Source organism: Hermetia illucens, chromosome 1 (genome assembly GCF_905115235.1).
Source record: "Hermetia illucens chromosome 1, iHerIll2.2.curated.20191125, whole genome shotgun sequence".
Lineage (NCBI taxonomy): Eukaryota > Metazoa > Arthropoda > Insecta > Diptera > Stratiomyidae > Hermetia > Hermetia illucens.
In genome coordinates this window covers 91183913-91194816 of record NC_051849.1, presented here as the reverse complement: position 1 = coordinate 91194816, position 10904 = coordinate 91183913, and the positions used below count along the sequence as shown (strand labels likewise).

The following is a 10904-nucleotide window of genomic DNA, read 5'->3' as shown; positions in this document are numbered from 1 at the left end:
TCTCTCGAAGATTAGTTTCACATAAGTATTTTACACAAAACCTTAAAAAGGGCTACAGATAAGTAGATTCTTCATAAATGTGACTTTAATATTTCACGCGAATGTCAATTATTCTCGTTAATTAGCATCTTATTTACATGGCTTTGGAAGCAGTTAATTCGCGCGAAATTGCTAAGTTCGAACTGCTATAACTTTTATATTGTCCCCTATGCTGGTACGAAATGCGGAAGTCCTGCGATGAATTTTAGGGGGTTTTTTCAATAAATTTCTAAAAGTTAGTAATATATTATTACTAAGTTTATTTGAGCAGATATCGGAATGGGACATATTTTGAGGCCTAGATTTCGTCTAAGCGCACCACCCCCATTTTTTTTTGGATTTTTAGGTTGGGTAGTTTCCGAAAGTGAGTCCTCTCTCACTTTATGCGCGTACATTTTGGCTCCTTACTCACCCACTTTGCAATTCTCGTCAAAACTAATGTCAGTTTCGGAAAGTACAAATCGACACCTTTCATTTGATACCCTGCACAACTATATCCGGTGAAAAAATTTCTGAATCCCCCTTTGCATATATGTGGAGCCCCCTTTAAACTCCACCTAAATTTATACCACTCGCTGTATACGTGGGATTTCATAGTTCCCATTTATGCACCAAATTTCGTTCGGATCGGTTTAGCCGTTTTGGAGAAAAGTGTGTGTGACAGGCAGACAGACAGACATTGAATCGATTTTAATAAGGTTTTGTTTCACACAAAACCTTAAAAGGTGGCAAAATGCAAGTGTAACTGTAACTGGCGGTTATCCCTAACTAAATGCGTACATCTGGCTCCCGTAATGGCTAACACAACATCAAAATCGCTTATCGTGAACTAGTTCAAGGTCACTAACAAGGGTTCAACTAATGCAGCTTACCACAATGCATGGCCAAATTAAAATAGCGGAGATAGATGAAATATCTTACCACCCCTTCATGATGAAACTGTAGAGCAGCCTTTAGGTTAATACTGCTTTACACTCAGAAAATCCCAGCCGTCATCAAGGAGCGTGTTTGGCTTGAGGTCGTCGCGAACGCCACGCTGCTGGCAACAGGTTCATTAATCCCCGAAGCACTCTTTAGCCTAAAGTCTCCACTGACATTCATAATGAATTCTAAAGAATATATATAATTGTCGAAAAGGGTTCCTTTGCAGAGACTAGGCATTCCCAAACACTATGCATCTCCGACAACTCCGAAAATTCTAATTCAAGGCAATGATGAATGAGATTGTGTACTATTTTTTAGGGTAGAATTTGCAGTTTACCCGCTCAGCATGTAGTAGATTACTGCTGAAGTTACTCACTTGGAGAAGCCCTAGCCTGAATCAGGTGCCGAAATCCTCATACAGGAAGTTCACTCGTATACACGGTCGGTTGATGCATTTTATAAATCAAGTCTATAGTCAGCCGGAGGAAATTCCACCCAAAAAAGGATCGACCAGCTCCTGCGAACCAATAGCATCCTGTCCGAGGAGTAGTGCCGTTCGCACGTACTAAAGTAGAAAAATCAGACACGATTCTGCAAGGGACTTATTGGAAATAGCTTTTGCCTCGAGACCGGCCCGGTTATTTGCGACTGGCTCCCTTATCAGAGTTTCATGATGGTTACGTTTGGGCCCATATCGTGGTCAGAGCTCCTTATGGGCTCAAGTCCTTAGTTGCACTGTACAACTAGGGTACCGTATCCCCTAGTTGCGCAGAGATGTTAAACAGACCTCGCATTCAATGATATGAATGCTGAGCCTGCACTGAGTATAAACCATGGGGCTCTGATCGTGATCTCCAAGTCCATCATGTTAAACCCCCAGGACTTCCATATCCGAGAAGCACAAGGACTCCCAAATTGGATCGAAAGGTTGCAGAGAGCAACTGCTTACCAACTTGGAAGTTGTAGAACAGGCAAAGTCCAAAGAAATCTATTTAGTTGTTATATCAATTATGCCAGGGCTTCTGAGCATACCTGGCCAATCGACGTCCTATGTCTGTGTCGCAAAGGATTTGGCAACAGTCATGAATGGATGGCACACCACCTTATCAGTGTATTTATCTGAGAGTACAAACATCATGATGATGCGGGTACTGATAACCATCTTAGAAGTCTGTTGTGCATAGTTCACATGTTTAGCAATGATATTCAAATGGAATTTGGTTTAAAAAAGGGACGAACCGAAGCAATCCGTAAAGGTTATCACAAGCCACTTGCCAAATATAACATTTGAAGCCTCTACATTCAAACTATGACCGATACAGACTTTTATAACCCACGAGAAATGTTTCAAGGAACACTTGCTCGATTTGGCGATTTGACGAATTTTGTGTTGTCCACATTCCTGAGACTACCGAAACTGGTGCTGAAATATCATCTCTCGCGGAAGCATAAAAGAAACGTACTAAATGTATTCGTTATGCCTTCACTGGCATATGTTTTCTGAATATTGCCGGATTTGGACTGCTATGTTCAAATTCCGAATGCTTCATCCAAATTCTACCCTGAAGCAAATGAACCTGCCTTGTGACATCCCAGTCAGGGACATGATTTACGTTGCGGCATAACATAATGGCTAAGTCGATTCGGTGAAGTTCTGGAAAACGTCCAGTGCCGGATACTATGTCTATAAGTACTATGTCCAAATCATCATCATCAACGGCGCAATAACGGGCAATCACTCTAGGCTTATCTTAGTAAGGAACAAATCTATGGACGATACCATGACCGCTGGTTATGAACGAAATCCGGCTCAAAAAGTTGCACTTAGTTCGTATGGATGAGCATGATCCAGCCCAAAAAGTCTATAAGGGCAATATCTATTTTAGAAAAAGAAGACGTGGCAGATTTTGTCTGAGATGGAGCGATGGCGTAGGGCAGACTGCAAGACAACTTTTAGGGATATCGAATTAGCTGACCACGGCGCAAAACCGGCGCCGCTTGACAGTAATTGAGGTTGATTTGTATCATCAACGGAAAAAATCTCTACGCCAATTCGCTTGGATTTTAGTCTTTGAGATATGGAATTGGACCGGGTGATTGTATTGGATGGTAAAAGGGTCATATAGGTCCCAGGGCGAAACGTGGATTGGTACCCACGATGAAGCATAAAAACTGGAAAACGCGTGCTAAACCAATACCAACAGCTCTGCTACCAAACCCTATCTCCACCACCACGTAATGATCGCTGGGAGTTCTTTCTTAATGAAAAATTGCAGACGGAGGAAGATGAAGACGACTTTTCCGCGCCTAGAAATGGAACAAACTGGTCTTCCAGGTTGCAGATTGGGTAGGGCCACGAAAGGAGCTTCGGACAGGATGGAGTTTACAACGAAAACGGAATAACGATTTAGAAACTATCTCGTACAACGTGCGCCCCCTGTACAGACCAAATGCTGCTCAGTAGCTAACCGATATCCTGTCCCAATATAAGGCTGATGTAACAGCATTGCAGGAGATACGTTGGACAAGGACCGACTTCCTAAAGAAGAGGCACCAAATATTATAGCGGCCATTCACTAAACCATATGCTCGGAGTAGGTTTCCTAATCAGCCAAAAAATTAAACTTGCTGTTATCGACTTTGAATGCATAAGCATTTGCGAGGCAAGTTTAGAAATAAAAGCCTCATTAACGTTCACACCACTACAAACGGGACTGCAGAGTAAGAGAAAGATGTCTTCTTCTCGACAATGAATGTAAGCTAGCAACGCTCATCCTGCCTAGACAAAGAAGGAATTATGATTTCTGCATATTGGAACGATGGATTGAATTTTTTGATGAATTGCTCAACAACCATATCAGCGAGTTTGAAGTCTCGCCAACTCAAGATGACGGATAAATGTTGACACCACCAAACATTGAAGAAACAGTCCGTGCAATTCATCCACTTAAAAACCATAAGTCTCTAGGAGCCGATGAAATTAAAGCCGAATTGGTTAAATATGAAGTCGACCAACTCAACAAGCGATTCATCAAGCTCAAGATGTGGGACAGCGAATCAATGCTTAACGACTGGCAACGAGGCATGATTTGTCCCATACATAAAAAGAGAGATATCACATAGTGCAGCAAGGTATTGCATTACTAAGTACCATCTATAAGATATTCTCCGCTATCTTGTTTGGTCGGATAGCCCCATGCGCTCAGAACAGCATCGACCCATACCAAACAACTCCATGCAAATCAACAACAGATCAGATTTTCTCTCTGCGGCAAACGATGGAAAAACTTTTGGACCGCGAACATCAATTGCATCATCTTTTCATCTACTTTAAAGCCGCGTAGCATAGCCAGGGTAAAACGGTACATGGCCATGGGAGCATTCGGTATCTCGACGAAATTGATAACACTGACTGACGCAGACCCCGACCAATGTGCGAGGCCAGATAAAAACAATAGCATCACTCTCGAGGCCATTCAACATCAACAATGGTCTATCATGGGTCCTCTTTAACCTGTCCCTGGATAAAGTGATCCGCGATGCAAATGTTAATGGAATAAGCCGTCGTCTTCAAGCCCACCCAACTACTGGCCCACGCTGATGATATTGACATTATGGGAAGAACAACTCGAGATGTACGGTCTACCTTGATCCAGATCGTGCAGGTGACGCGAAATCTTGGGCTGCACATTAATGAAGGCAAGGCAGTAAAGATAGAAGACTGGAACTTTGAGAGCGCTGAAAATTTCTCCTATTTGATGTCGAAAATCTCAACCGATAATAGCTATGACGATGAAAACGAAATCCGCGCACGGTTGTTGGCTGCCACCCACAGGGTCAAAGCTCCTACTGTACAAGACAATAATCTTACCACTCCTTATGTATTCCTCGGAGACCTGGGTTCTTAGCAAGAAAAATTTGCAAACTTTTGACCGCGTTCGAGAGAAGAATTCTCCGAAGAATTTTTGGCCCTCTACATGAGGATGGAAGATTCTGTAGCTCCCATAACGATGAAATCCGTGAGCGAACAGTTCGCATTTAGTGGATCACCTACTCCGTATGGGTGAGGATGATCCAACCCGCAAAGTCTATAAGGGCAATATCTATGGTAGAAAAAGAAGACGAGGCAAACCCTGCCTGAGATGGAGCGATGGCATAGGACAGGACGCCAGAGAGGACGTCGAATTGGTGGACTTCGGCGAAAACCGGAGGCAGGATTAGACCGGATACCGGTTGTTGTGCGGTTTATGATTGTAGTGTGGGTAGAATTGGGATTGATGAATGCGCTGCTTAGATTTAGGTGTTGATTTGAAGGGTATATTTATTGGGGTATGGGGTGTTGATTTCGATAGCCAGATTTGCTTCCTTATTTTTTCTTGTGTAATCAGTTCTTGTGTGCGCACGAAAAACGAAGTTTACTAATAGAAGTATCAGTAAGAAGATATGCAGCATATTGTTCAATTTTAACAAAACAAAACTTTTCTCCATACTTCATTTGTTGTTTTAACTGATTTTTTAACGTTTATGTTTTCTTTTTCTTTTTTACAATATTTTTCATTTCGAACATTCAAATTCAAAGGAAAAGGAACTCTTATACCGAGTGCACTATGTATGGCAGCCCCAGCAGAGTGATTATATGTTTCTTCTTCTTATACAACTGTCAAATTGAAGGCTTTCTCGCCTACAAGTTGGCGCACCTGCCAGCGCAATTCCTCGCTCCACGGCTTTTTGCCATATTCCTTGTTGTTTTCCTGAGGTGTGTGTGGCAGATCGTAGCAGCTGGAACTGATTCCGAGCCTGATTTGCAGCTAGAAATGTGCGTAGATTCGGGCGTTTGATTTTGAACTCTAGCTCAACACCCAGTATACCGTCTGACATGACGTAAAGTGCAAGGTGGCGAAGTAAATGTTTGTATTGTGTTGAAAGTGTCGCAAGTGACCATCGGAAACAGTTCTCGAGTACGTACGTGCAATGGAGTGAATTCGCGAGAGTGATTTCTTGCAATCCGAGTAAGTTTGTGCGCTTAGTGGTTGTCCTACGTTTCCAGTTGGTTGCTGTGGCGGCGAGTGCGGTCTGATCAGTTGACTTCATTGAGAATTCGACCGAGTTGTGCCTGGCGAGTGCCCCCCGTGTCGAACTGTCACCGCCGTCAAGTGAGATCTTACGTAGGCCATTTTGCCGAGGAAATCGTGACAGGAATTAAACTCCCTGGGAATGGCCCAGTAGATAAGGCGCTGATCTCATAGCTTTAGGAGCGCTGCCCGACTGAGCTAGGAAGCAGCTCTGCCGGCTTCCGCCGGGGTTCAATGACATCAAGGTGAAACCTTTCACAATCGAATGCGCCGCCTGCATGCATTCTCGATGCGACGGTGGAAAGTCTTTTGTTTTTCTCCGGGAACTCGTGGTGCAATTACCTTTTGTTCTGGGTTAATTAACGTCCGATGAAGTGCTACGCGTACAAGTGCAAACTTGTCCAAACGTGTTTAAATTGCACCACGGGCCAGTCGCTTCCAGAGTCCGCAGCATATCGCCGTCTGTGACGACACACAAACCAAAGGTCATTCCCTCGCTCTAGCATCTGACTTTCCGCTTGTTGCGTAGTTTATCACTGCACGAGTGCGAGTGTTTATGTTTTTTTCGAAGAGACCATCAAGCGAAGTATCGGCGCTTAACTGATTAATTAATCCGCTAACGAGCCACAGGCAATTTCCCCGTTTCTTGGTGTCTATTATCAATTTGGTTCGAACATGTGCCCCAGTGGGGAGGGAGGGGGTCCTTGCAACGCTCAGCTTGATCATTCCTGCTCCTAATAAAGTCGTATATATTTTATGCAAAGTTAAGAAATTTGTTGACGACTTGTCCTTGAATTCCGGCTTCCTTTCCAACATGAAAATGGGCACTATTTTGAGCACCCATCGGATGTCCCTTCTATTATGAAGATGGCGCGTCTATGAACCTCCTAATTTTGTCAGTCGCTGTATGAGTCATGACAAAGTAGTGGGGATTCTTCGAGCGGCACTTTATGGCAAATTTCCTAGAACTACTCGCGACCAATATGAACCCGTACCTCTGAGTGTCCCGGTTTGGTCCCGTCCCTTTTTACTCGAAAGATCTAATACCCAATTTGTGACTATCGCCCCAACTAGCTAACAATTAGTGCCAGGTGACCATTTTGCTCACTCATTTCAGCGCTTTCTATTTTAACAGAGTCATAAGGAGTAGTAGGAATTTAGTAAATTGTTACAATTAACGCAATAACCAAAAGCTTGAAACGTTCTTTGCTACGGTTATTGTCGCACAGATCAAAAAAACCGGAGTGTATTTTGCCTCTTCTCGCGATCGCCGTCAAGCTAAACTTAGGCCTCTGTTTTCACTGCGGTTTGCTAGTCTTCCCCATTTGGTCTTATCTATTAAGGTTTTGTGTGAAACAAAACCTTATTAGAATCGATTCGGTGTCTGTCTGTCCGTCTGCCTGTCTATCACACCCGATTTATTCGGAAACGGCTAAATCGATTGTCACGAAAATTGGTAAAAGTGTGTAATCTGTCGTTCCCTTTACATACACCGCCATTTTGTGTTAAATTTAAGGGGGCTCTCTATACATGTGAATGGAGGGTGCAAAATTTTTTTTCATAAAGTGTAGTCATGTGTGGTATCAAATAAAAGGGCTCAACTAGTACTTTTCGAAACTGGATCCATATTTGATAATGCGTGAAACATAGGGGAGTCTTCTTTTTCTTCAGCCTTTGTCCCGTTCAAAAGCGGGGTCGACTCATCGTGATCGGTTCCGCCATTTGGCTCTATCGAATGCCTGATTTGGTTGCAATTTCGAGGCTTTCAAATCCCCATCAAGCGTATCAAGCCACCGTTGTTTAGGCCTGCCTTTTGGTCGTTTACCATCAATTTCGATATTGTTGCGGTCAATTTTAGATTTGAGACGTTCGTTGATACGTCGATCACAAAGAACACCAGTAGTGGAACGCCACTTCATCCAGGTTGCGTTAATGCGTGAAGCAATTTCATAACGCAGTTCTCAATTAGCTGGTAGCGTTGACCCGAGGTATTTAAATCGCTCAGTTCTGGGCAGATCACTGCCGCTGACAGTGATTGTGCCTGTTTCATGGGGATCGGTCGTCAAAAATTCAGTTTTGTTTAAATTCAATCTGAGACCGTGTTGCATGAGGCGATCATTCCATTTTTGGACAAGTTGCTCGAGATCATTTTTGCTATCAGATGTTAGGAAAGCATCATCTGCATAAAGCAGTGTGTAGGGCGCTGGACGTTGGATATCCCGTGCGATGGTGTCCATAACAAGAACAAAGAGGAGTGGTGAGAGGGCGCTTCCTTGAAGAACACCAACAGAGACACGAAGCGGTTTTAATACACCCGCCATATTTCGAACTTTATTTTTCGGATCGTGGTAGAGCAATTGAACCCAGCGCCTAAGTTCTTCTGGTACTAAGTGTTGTCGTAAAGCATACCAGATGAGTTCGTGTGGCACACGGTCAAACGCTTTCTCTAGATCCAGAAAGGCAATGTAAAGAGGGCGATGCTTCTCACGGTGTTTTTCCATGAGTAACCGCGCAGCGTGTATTGCGTCAGTAGTTCCGCAGTTTTTGACGAATCCGGCTTGATTCACGGTTATTTCAACGATTTCGCGAATACGGTTGTCAAGAATGCATTCAAAAATCTTCATGGTATGGGAAAGTAACCGGATCGGACGGTAATTTGAACATTTTCTGGACCACCTTTTTTCCATATTGGAACAGTAGTACTTTCTTGTCAGTCAGATGGGGTTTTTCCTTCCTGAATAACCCGGTTAAATAATTCACTAAGTCACAGTATTGGGTCCCAGCTCCTCGCTTTACAGAGCTCAGATGCGATGTCGTCAGGGCCAACCGCAAATAACCGAGCTGTCCTCACATACAACAGGAGTTCACCCGAAGTATGTGAGTCCAGGGGCTTTCCCGGTTCCCATGGTACCAGTATACCCCTGGTAAGGTTTCGTGACCAATTTGCCACTTCAGATGAGTCCCCGTGCAGACTCGGGTCTGATCGCCCTAATTAGGTCTTTGGAGCATTCGCCTACTGAATCACGACCGGCAAGCCAAAGCAATTACAGCGTATCCCGGTGCCACCACTATGGAGGTTCTTCTCGACCACTTGGTTTTGGTTTGGCCGATAGGGTTGCCGCCCCATCTTCCTCACCGCCACCTCTGAGCACCAGCTGCGCTGACAGGTGGAACTGCTCCAAATGTCGGCAATGATTGTGGAAGTGAAGGATGAGCAAATTCTTCAGTTGAAATTTGCTCGAAGCATTCGCGCCATCTATCCGTTGTGGCTCGACGGGTGGTAAGCAAAGTACCCTTCTTGTCCTTAACGCAACAGAAGTGTTCGATAGCCTGTATGCGTTCATTACGGCTTTTAGCAAGTCGATACAGATCTCTCTCGCCATCCCGAGTGTCCAGTTTATCATAAAGATTTTTGTAATGGTTCGTTCGGGTGACAACGACCGCTTTCTTTGCTTCACGGTTGGCATTCTTATAAATTTGCCAATTAGCAGGCGTTTTATCGTCGAGAAATTTGTGGTAGAGGCGTTTCTTTTCACGGACCTTCATTTCAACATCATCATTCCAAAGCCAAGTATCTCGGTTGATGTACCGCTTACCCGGCCTGGTGACCCTAAGGGTTGCAGAGGCCGCTTTGTGGATCGTGTCTTTCATTTGGTTCCATGATTCTTCCACATTCGTAATGGTCGGCAATCGTATGAGTGAGATCGTTTCTTCTTGCTTCTCACCGAATCGCCACCATTTAATGCGTCGCGGGCCAATGCGTTCCTCACGCTGTTTTATCGATGGCTTAATTCGCAGGACGGTAACCAATGGCCGATGTTGAGATGCGATGGTCTCATAGGGAACGACTTTGCAATCAGTGACAGTGGTAAAATGTTGGCGTCTTATGAGAATATAGTCGATTTGCGTTTTGTGGATGAAACATAGGGGAGTGAGGGCTCAAAATATGACCCACAAAAAGTGTAACAGATCTCGTTTTCAGAACCTATCCAACCGAAAAATCTGAAAAAAAATCACAGTAGTGCATCAGGAAATGTAGGCCTCAAAATACATCCGGTTCCGATATCTGCACAAATAAAACTAATAACAGTATGTTTACACATTTTAGAAATTTACTCGGCAACCCCCCTTATGTCCATCTCAGAAGTACAAAATTTGGCATGCGTGTAAGGAAGAACATAGTGCACAATTTGGTCAAGTTTGAAGAAAACTCAGCTATTATTAGCAAATTTATAGGGGGTAAAACTTCGCCATTTTTTGTGAATTTCGTGCATGACGTCATCATCACATATCAATTCGTCAATACCACAACGAAACGAGTTCTTGTGATTGAGGCCGCAAAGAATTATTTTTTTTTTTGTTTTTTAGTCATTTGTATATGAATATCAATTACTTCAAGCAGACATGTGTGTGTAGGTATATAGTATATGCGTGCTAACGAAGTTTGCGGGTAGTGTTTAATTTAAATAGATATATTTGTATTAGGTTGTTGCACATGAAGTGGTCGATTTGGCAATCAAGTGAAGTTAGTTGGAATTTTGCTGTATCAAAGCAGCAGCAGTTGGCGCTGTTGGTGTCGAATAATGAAGTAAAAATACTCCTACATTTAATCAAGGAGTTATTTCAGTTTTGACCATTGTTGTGATAACTGTAAATAAAAAGGACAAAAGGATGGAAAAGAGCCAAGAACGTATACTTTTTTCTGTATGAGTTCAAACGCATTCATAAAGCAGCGGAGGCATTTGGAGTTGATACGGTAAACGAACGAACCACACGGCGGTGATTCGAAAAATTCCAGTCAGGCGATGTAAACCTTCAAAGTGAGCCACGTGGACGACGAGCTGCGTTTACTAATCAAATCCGACTCAC

General features: G+C 43.5%; 1 protein-coding gene across 2 annotated transcripts in view; it reads left to right on the top strand.

Moving 5' to 3' along the window:
• Nucleotides 1-5652: 5652 nt before the first annotated feature.
• Nucleotides 5653-10904, top strand: part of LOC119653684 (DCN1-like protein 3) — a 35617-nt gene continuing 30365 nt past the window's right edge. The window contains exon 1 of one of the 2 annotated variants that reach the window (XM_038058558.1): nucleotides 5653-5779. The gene's annotated coding sequence lies outside the window, so the exon portion shown is untranslated. Of the gene's footprint in view, nucleotides 5973-10904 lie in introns of both variants that reach the window. The other variant, XM_038058548.1, reaches the window with a different exon arrangement.